We start from the raw sequence: 9,808 nt of genomic DNA, 5'->3' as shown, positions 1-9,808 counted from the left end.
ATTTTCGCTTTTGACAAAGCCAGGTAGGAAGATTATACATGGTGAGAAGCACTGGCCAAGTACTGTGTGAGCTGCTCATGTCTCCAAAAGGATTAACTCCATCAGTACTCAGGGCAAATCTAATGTTCCGTGGGTCTTTAGCAAACTCTCTATACTGAGCATCAAAGTTTATCCACTGACGAGCATCTGCCGGGTGTCGAATCATCCCATCCTTCTTGCGCCCTTCTTCATGCCAGCGCATTAGTTCCGCATCTCGCGGGTTAGAGTATATCCGTTTAATGTGGTCTTTGACAGGAAGGTTCCACATCAGAAGCTGCGGGATTTTTCTCTGTATTCCCTCAGTTGTGTCAGACGGTTCTAGGCCAGTATTGCTATTTGATTTGTACCGGCTAGCACCGCATGTTGGACATTCATCTAAAGAAGCGTACTCTTTCCTGTAGAGTATGTAGTGATTTACGTATGCATGAATCTTTTCCACACCAAGTGAAAGGGGACATATGAGTTTCTTTGCTTGATATGTGCTGGATGGTAGTGAGTTAGGCCTCAGGAGCATTTTCTGCAGAAGTTCTAACAGACTGTCGAAACTTTTATCAGACCATCCATGTCTCGCCTTTAACCTCATAAGTTCAAGAACTGACCGTAGTGTTGTGAACTCACTGTCACAGCCCTTAGACTCATCGTACAAAACTTCCTTAGCTACCTTCTGTAAAGCTTCAAAGTTATTTAAACCTCTAGCCGACCCCATCAGCACCTCGGGTTCTGCATGACGTAACATTTCCTCTAGGTCAATTTTGTCCTCATCAGAACCATCGTCATGCACCATGTCTTCAACTTATGTCGGAACTACATTTTCAGGCCCGTCCACTTGTTTTTCGCCATGACGTGTCCATATTTCGTACTTGTCCATAAATCCACGAGTTACTAAGTGCTCCTTCACTTTAAAAGCATCGTCGAAGTCCCAGGCTATTTCATTCTTACAGTCAGCACATGGACAAATTATCTTCCTCATATTGTTCTTCTCAGTGTGTACCTTGGCAACACCAATAAATTTAGACACTTCGTTTCTATATGGAGACAAAAATCTCGGCAATGATACATCCATTCCAGACTTTCCATATCTCTAAAAAAATGAACATAAATTATTTGCACAATTAATACAAAATTTGTAGGGTTTATTGAAAAAACTTATCTCTATTCGAAACTAGTTAACTAAAGGTTAATTGTAAATTAATAAAAAAACAAAGTTTCTTTCAATTTTTTTTACACAGACATGCCAAATTAGTATATTAGGAAAATCTAACAAAATCATATCATCGTCATATTACAAACTAATATAATTATTTTTTGATTGCACCAAATAAATAGAAATTAAAAATTTTATTCTCTCTCTATATATGACAAGATCTATATCTAGATCTAGAACTAGGAGGTTGTCACGTCCCAAAACGACCCTAAAATATGTCCTTTAAATTATGCCTAGAATAATTAAAATCCGTGTGAAAGCCTCCAAAAATTAAAATGTGCAAAGTAAAAGTCAAACAAGGCTTAGAGGATTTTTGCATATTTCCTAAAAGCCTAAAATGTGTAAATAAATTTTAGTGGAATTTTCAGAGCACAAATAATAATTAAGAAGAAATAAACAAAGTTGAAAAAGTTTTATAAAAAGAAAAACCCTAAAAGTCCCCCTTCCCTCCCTTGGGCCGGCCCGGCCCATCTCCCTCTCTCCCCCCCCCCCTCTCTCTCCTCTCCCCCGCGGCCCATTCGGCCTCCCTCCCCGTGCGCGCGCCGCTGACGGGCGGGCCCGCCCGCCACCCTCGCTGATGGGTGGGGCCCACCCGTCATCCCCTTCCTCCCGCCGCTCCCGCCGCCTCCCCCGCACCCTAGCGCCGCCGCCGCCGTGAATCCCGCCGCCTCCCACCGTCCCCGCGTGCAATAAAGTGGGGGGAATCACTCCCCGTGATCCCCTCTCCCTTTTCCCCCCATTTTTCCCTCTCCCTCTCGCGTTCAAACGGGCAGATTTGCCCCCGCAAATCTCGCCAGCACCATTGATGGCGGCCGGATCTCCCGCGCCTATTCCTTCCCCGCCGGCCGCCCTCTCCCCCTTCCAACCCTACTTAAACCCTCCCCGCACCTCCTCTGTCCATTTCCGCCTCTTGCTGCCCTTCCTCCTCGCCGTATTCGAGCTCGCGCCGTCACTCTCTCTCTCCGCCGTCGCCGCCGAGCTCCGGTCCGCCGCCGCCGTCGCCCCGGACCGTCTACTGCCCCGCGTCGCCTCCTCCGGCTTCGCCGCATCGCCGCCGTCCCCGTCCACCCCCTCATCGAGCTCGCCGACCACTAGAGCGCCGCCGTCCCCGTTCACCCGAGAAGCGCCGCCGCCTTCCTCCGCTCCGATCGCCTTTTCCGTCGTCGCCGTCGACCTAGGGTGAGCCGTGGACCGCCGCCTCGTTTCCACCTTTTCCTCCCCTCTCTCGGCCGCCGCTCCGCCGTGCCTATGGCCGCCGCCGGCGACCATAGGGCGCGGGCGCGCCGTCTTCCGCCGGCCGCGCCGGCTTGGCCGCCCTCGGGCGCGCCGAGTGGCTGCCGCGTGGGGCCCGGCCGTCAGCCGCCCGACCCCTTGGGTGCGGTTGACGCGTGGGTGGTACTCTTGTCTATGGCTAGGATGGGTTGGAAACTATGTCACGTCTTCCGTCCGTATGCCGTGGTGGTATGTGGCACGTGGTCCCACATGAGGAAGATGTGTCTTGTGGGTAAAGATGTACACCTCTGATCAGAGTATAAACTATTCGAATAGCCGCGCCCTCGGTTATGGGCAAGCCGAGCAATGTACCCAAGTTAGTGTTTTAATTCTTAAAACCTGCTTAACAACTAAAATGTGGAATGGTTGGCCTGGGTTGGCTTGGGACGAGCTAGGACCCAGGGTCGGGTCGCTAGTTCGGTCTGAATCATCGTAGGCCTTGGGTTAAGGCAGGTTCGTGTGGGTTCACGGCTTTGTTTGATAATATTAAATAGTTCTAGGATCGTGTTTTAAATTTAGCTTTGAGCAACTAAATGTCTTTAAATGCTGTTTACTGCAAAACCCTAACCCCCTATATTATAACTCCATTGTACTCCTTTGCATTTATTCTGCACTTATGGGTGTGTCTTGTTGAGTACGGTGGTTGTACTCAGTCTTGCTCAATTTTTCCCAAACCCAAAAGAGGAGCCCCTAGATGATGAAGGCTTTGGTGTTTAGCTCGTGCCTGCCGTCAAGCGCCTGTGGTCGTCGCCCCAGTCTTCCGCTGTTTCCCGTTTGTCTTTGTGTGTGCTGGGCCTTCGCCGTCCATGTAATAAATTAACTATTTACGCTTCCGCTTGATAAACTCTGAAATGTACCAACTTTTGGTGTACCTTGCCTCCTGGGACAAGGAATAATACACGCACGTAAGGAACGCCCGTTGGGTTATTTCCGGTCATGAGAAGTTGATATCAGAGCCCCCTTGACCCTAGGACGAGCTTAGATCCCAAGCCTTAACAATATTTTCGAAATAAAAATCCTTTCTTATTTGTGAAAATCCTCTAGTCTCTCTCTGTCCTGCTGCTTCATTTATCGTCAAAAATCTGACCATTAAAATGTTGCTTTTCTCTTTTGTTTTTGTTTGTAGATGGCCGGCAGCATCAACCGTCGTGGTCTGGACCTGACTGGTTTCGTTTTGGAGCTGCGGGGCATGTGCGTTGTCCTGGGGTATCCGCATGGAGTGGACTACCAGGGCAAGCAGCTCCCGGAGCAGGAGGGTGACGATGCAGAGCCCCACGCTGCTTGGGAGGTCACTGCAGTGATCCTCACTGGCTCACCTGAGAGGACTTCGTTGGCAGTCACCGCGGGTGGAGATTCCTTCTCCGCCGCTTGCCAGAACGCCGCACTCCTCGCCATCGGCACTCTTCACCAGCGCTACCCGGACGAGTTGCAGCACTCGCCCTACCGCTACCACCCTCGTCGCGGAGGAGCCCACGACCACGCCACCTTCCGGGATGCTAGCACGGAGGATGACGCTACTATCATGCACCTAGCGCGCATGGTGGAGGCGTACGACGCGGCTCGTATCGACTTCCATCAGATGGTGCGCCGTAGGTTGGTCTAGAACAACATGAAGATCCTGGAGCTGCGTCAGGAGAATCTGCAGCTGAAGAAGGACTTGGACGCAGTGGAGGCGCAGCTGTGTCAGCTCAAGATCGCCCAGGGAGAGGTCTATCGTCCCAAGCGCCGCCGCGTCTGCCGCAACCAGAAGATCACCGCCCGCAAGAGCACCTCCAGGCCCGAGCTTGTTCGTCAGTCCCTGGCGTGGACCTGCTTCGTCGAGACCCCTCGTGCCGAGCCCGCGCCCTTGGTTCCTCTGGAGGAGGAAGCCTCTGGCGTTGGTAGCACGGAGGATGCGCTGCTGCTCACCTTCCGCCCTGTCCCGTCGCAGAAGTAGACGAGCAGTTAGTAGGCTTGCGCGTGTGTTCTTCTCGTTTGTTTTTCTGCTAGAGTCGTATGGGGCATGGTTATACCGGCGTGTGGTATAACTGTGTCGGAGCCTGTCTTTCTTTTTATTTGCTTAAGCAACTTGAACCTTAATGAACCCATTTTATAGCAGTAATAAATTCAAGAATTATGGTAGTCGTGGGTGATTAGTTTTAATAGTCTGTTCTCTCTCTTGGCTGGTTCTGTATGGGATATTTTAGATGGTGACAACCAGGAGAAGTGCTGCTACCGGTGATGGCAACCAACCCGAAGGCAGCAACCACAACAACCATGGTAGTCCACCTCCACCTCCTCCCCCACCTCCACCACCACCACCAGACACCAACTCCATCCTCACCCAAATCCTCGCCCAGCAGGCCAACATGATGGCTGCTTTCCTCCATCACATCCAAAATCCGCCACAGCATAATGCTCCACCTCCACCCCCACCCTCGCCACATTCTAAACTCGCCGAGTTCCTCCGCATCCGTCTGCCTACCTTCTCTAGCTCCAATAACCCCGTGGATGCTTTGGATTGGTTGCATGCCGTGGGGAAAAAGTTAGACACCGTGCAGTGCAACGATGAGGAGAAAGTCATCTTTGCCGCTCACGAATTGCAGGGGCCCGCATCTCTATGGTGGAACCACTTCCAGGCTACGCAGCCAGAGGGGCAGCCTATTACTTGGGCCCGATTCACCGTCGTTTTCCGGAGGACCCATGTGCCCGCCGGAGTCATGGCCCTTAAGAAAAGGAAATTCCGGGAGTTGAAGCAAGGCGACCGCTCCGTTTCCTTAGGCAACGTGCATGATGTGTTCCATGTGTCGCAACTCAAGAAATGCCTTCGAGTGCTATCCGAGCAGGCCGACTCAGAGCAGATTGAAGTTCGCGAAGACTTAAGCTACGTGGAGAGACCGGTGAAAATCCTGGACGTCATGGAGCGCAGGACCAGGAACCGGGTAATCCGTTTTTGCAAGGTCCAATGGAGCAACCACGCCGAGGAAGAAGCTACTTGGGAGCGTGAAGACGAGCTGAAGGCAGCCCATCCCGATCTCTTCGCCAGTTCTTCCAAATCTCGGGGTCGAGATTCCGTTTAAGGGGGGTAGGTTTGTCACGTCCCAAAACAACCCTAAAATATATCCTTTAAATTATGCCTAGAATAATTAAAATCCGTGTGAAAGCCTTCAAAAATTAAAATGTGCAAAGTAAAAGTCAAACAAGGCTTAGAGGATTTTTGCATATTTCCTAAAAGCCTAAAATGTGTAAATAAATTTTAGTGGAATTTTCAGAGCACAAATAATAATTAAGAAGAAATAAACAAAGTTGAAAAAGTTTTATAAAAAGAAAAACCCTAAAAGTCCCCCTTCCCTCCCTTGGGCCGGCCCGGCCCATCTCCCTCTCTCCCCCCCTCTCTCTCCTCTCCCCCGCGGCCCATTCGGCCTCCCTCCCCGCGCGCGCGCCGCTGACGGGCGGGCCCGCCCGCCACCCTCGCTGACGGGTGGGGCCCACCCGTCATTCCCTTCCTCCCGCCGCTCCCGCCGCCTCCCTCGCGCCCTAGCGCCGCCGCCGCCGCGAATCCCGCCGCCTCCCGCCGTCCCCGCGTGCAATAAAGGGGGGAATCACTCCCCTCTCCCTTTTCCCCCCATTTTTCCCTCTCCCTCTCGCGTTCAAACGGGCGGATTTGCCCCCGCAAATCTCGCCGGCGCCATTGATGGCGGCCGGATCTCCCGCGCCTATTCCTTCCCCGCCGGCCGCCCTCTCCCCCTTCCAACCCTACTTAAACCCTCTCCGCACCTCCTCCGTCCGTTTCCGCCTCTCGCCGCCCTTCCTCCTCGCCGCATTCGAGCTCGCGCTGTCACTCTCTCTCTCCGCCGTCGCCGCCGAGCTCCGGTCCGCCGCCGCTGTCGCCCGGACCGTCTCCTGCCCCGGCGTCGCCTCCTCCGGCTTCGCCGCATCGCCGCCGTCCCCGTCCACCCCCTCGTCGAGCTCGCCGACCACCGGAGCGCCGCCGTCCCCGTTCACTCGAGAAGCGCCGCCGCCTTCCTCCGCTCCGGTCGCCTTTTCCGTCGTCACCGTCGACCTAGGGTGAGCCGTGGACCGCCGCCTCGTTTCCCCCTTTCCCTCCCCTTTCTCGGCCGCCGCTCCGCTGTGCCTATGGCCGCCGCCAGCGACCATAGGGGCGCGGGCGCGCCGTCTCCCGCCAGCCGCGCCGGCTTGGCCGCCCTCGGGTGCGCCGAGTGGCTGCCGCGTGGGGCCCGGCCGTCAGCCGCCCGCCCCCTTGGGTGCGGCTGACGCGTGGGGCCCACGGCGCCGGCCGGTGTGAGCCCGGGTGCACCCGGTCCACCGTGGACCGTGAGGCTGCCGCATGGGCCCCACTCCCGTGGACCCGGTCCGTGCGCCCCTCCCCTCGGCTGACGCAATAAATCCCTTTTAAAATTAAAATTTAAATGAAGAAATTCGCAAATATTCATTTAAAGAGCATATAAACTTCAAATGGTCATAACTTGGCCATTTGAACTCGGAATTGGACCGTTCAAGTCTCTAATTTTTCCTTAAGAAGTCAAGAACCCATTTTTGTACTTTGTTCCTTCTTGTTATATGGAGTTTATTAGAGTAAAAGCCCTTTTATTTTTCCGTTGATCGTGTAGACGCTGCAGCTTCGGAAGATCCGCTCTACGTGGAGGTTGAAGCCGACGTTTGGGAAAGCGAGCAAGGCAAGTCACATCATCCTTGAACATATTGAATCCCAGTTTATAAAGTTATTTTGATTTAAATTATTGCATTATTGCTTTATTTAAATTCCCGCGTTCTCACTGTTTATCTAGCCATGCCTATTTACCTTTGTTATGACCTTATTATTGTTATTGTTATTATTACCTTGTTCACCCTAGGATAAACAAAACCCCAACTAGTGGACATTTTATTCATGGTTCAACTAGTATGAATTTAGGTAGATGCTTCGCTGATTAATAGGACAACATTAGGTGGTTTTATAACTCTAGACTTTGGGAATATTCATATCACTTGGACACCATGGAATGGTTGGATTATTGTGGAATTGGATTCACACCTCCCCCTCTATTCAAAACCCTCAAAATGGTTTTAGGCTGGGCTCGGGGTGCATGGTTTTGATGGTAGCACCTCGGCCATATAAGCACCGGTCTTCGGGCCTCTGTTGCAAAGCACTACCGTACTTCCACATGTCTAATGGGTAAGGCTTAGTTTGTGGCTCAGTCTAGTTATAAACAAAAGTACATGGATGGAGATGGACGAAGTCGGGGGTCGATGGACATCTCTAGGGCAAATGAAGGCTGCACGAGCTGCGGCCCGGTAGTCGAGGTGTCATGGCACAGGGCCGGTGTCCTGCTGCTAGGGGCTCAGTCCTGCCTACCTGTCCCGGGTGTTCCGGCCGTAGGTGGGGTTGGGTCGGTACTCTTGTCTATGGCTAGGATGGGTTGGAAACTATGTCACGTCTTCCGTCCGTATGCCGTGGTGGTATGTGGCACGTGGTCCCACGTGAGGAAGATGTGTCTTGTGGGTAAAGATGTACACCTCTGATCAGAGTATAATCTATTCGAATAGCCGCGCCCTCGGTTATGGGCAAGTTGAGCAATGTACCCAAGTTAGTGTTTTAATTCTTAAAACCTGCTTAACAACTAAAATGTGGAATGGTTGGCCTGGGTTGGCTTGGGACGAGCTGGGACCCAGGGTCGGGTCGCCAGTTCAGTCTGAATCATCGTAGGCCTTGGGTTAAGGCAAGTTCGTGTGGGTTCACGGCCTTGTTTAATAATATTAAATAGTTCTAGGATCGTGTTTTAAATTTAGCTTTGAGCAACTAAGTGTCTTTAAATGCTGTTTACTGCAAAACCCCAACCCCCTATATTATAACTCCATTGTACTCCTTTGCATTTATTCTGCACTTATGGGTGTGTCTTGTTGAGTACGGTGGTTGTACTCAGTCTTGCTCAATTTTTCCCGAACCCAGAAGAGGAGCCCCTGGATGATGAAGGCTTTGGTGTTTAGCTCGTGCCTGCCGTCAAACGCTTGTGGTCGTCGCCCTAGTCTTCCGTTGTTTCCCGTTTGTCTTTGTGTGTGCTGGGCCTTCGCCGTCCATGTAATAAATTAACTATTTACGCTTCCGCTTGATAAACTCTGAAATGTACCAACTTTTGGTGTACCTTGCCTCCTGGGACAAGGAATAATACACGCACGTAAGGAACGCCCGTTGGGTTATTTCCGGTCGTGACAGAGGTGGATGTCATAGCAAAATAAAAAGAAATGAGAATTTATGTTACCACATTAATCCACTACAACAAGAGGCATCAAGTATTACACTGTTGGCGTATGGCATGAGGCCCTTCGACCGAATCTGCCGAAACCCATGGCGAAGTCTATGGAGCAAGAATGGTGTGAGGCGAAGAGTCGTGCGAGTGCCTTGCCAAGCCAGAGGCGTCTCAGAAGGGTTTAAGGCGAAGACTATCTGCCGAAGGAAGACGACTTCGTCCTGGCAAGTTCGCCCCCGCGAGGGCCGAAGAAGCTTTTCCGGCCCATCAAGCCTAGGGCGATCGCCAGACGGCCCGTCAGGGGCCCATGAGCCCCTATATCATCGTGTACCCCTGTAAATGTCCCTTTCATAAGGGTAGTCATGTAAATTCCCGTGTATAACCTAAACCCTAGTAGCAAGAACCTGTAATAGGGCTATAAATAGTGCCCTAGGGCCATGTAATGGGGGGATCCCGAAAAAATTCTATTAATCAATACATTTATTGCTTTTCCAACACAAGTTGAGTAACCACGTCCTTCGACGTATGCGGTTGTCGCTTCGACAACAGCTGGCGCCGACCGTGGGGAACTCCGAGCGAAACCACTGAGAGCGAATGCCACCGAAAAGGGTCGTAAAGGAGAAGGCTTCTAACCGAAGGGAGAGCGAAGCAGGAGAGGCGATGGCCATCGAGGAAGGAGCGGAGCCTTCGGCGTCCATTGCCGAAGCCGGGAATGCACCGTTGGCTTCGGCACTCGAGCCGCAACCGCCACCTTCGGCTCCCGCCACTTTGTCAGGGCAGGTGCCGAACCCGGTTGACACGGCGAAGGCGGCTGCTGTGGCAAGGGCGCTCTAGACCAGGGTGGAGATCCTTTCAACAGGTCAGCCTCTGGCATCCCAAGCCACTTCGCCAAAGCCGGAAACGGTTTCAACCGCGCTTGCCACTCCGCAAGTCAACCCCAACCTCGAAGCACAGGCCGAAGCCGACATGGAAGCCATGCGCCAAAACATGACCTGACTCCAAGACATGCTCCGCCAGATGTAGGAGCAGCAGCAGGCGTATGAGGTGG

This window comes from Oryza glaberrima, chromosome 4 (assembly GCF_000147395.1).
Source record: "Oryza glaberrima chromosome 4, OglaRS2, whole genome shotgun sequence".
In the NCBI taxonomy this organism is placed as follows: domain Eukaryota; kingdom Viridiplantae; phylum Streptophyta; class Magnoliopsida; order Poales; family Poaceae; genus Oryza; species Oryza glaberrima.
The sequence above is the reverse complement of the archived record's forward strand: the minus strand, read 5'-3'. Positions refer to the sequence as shown.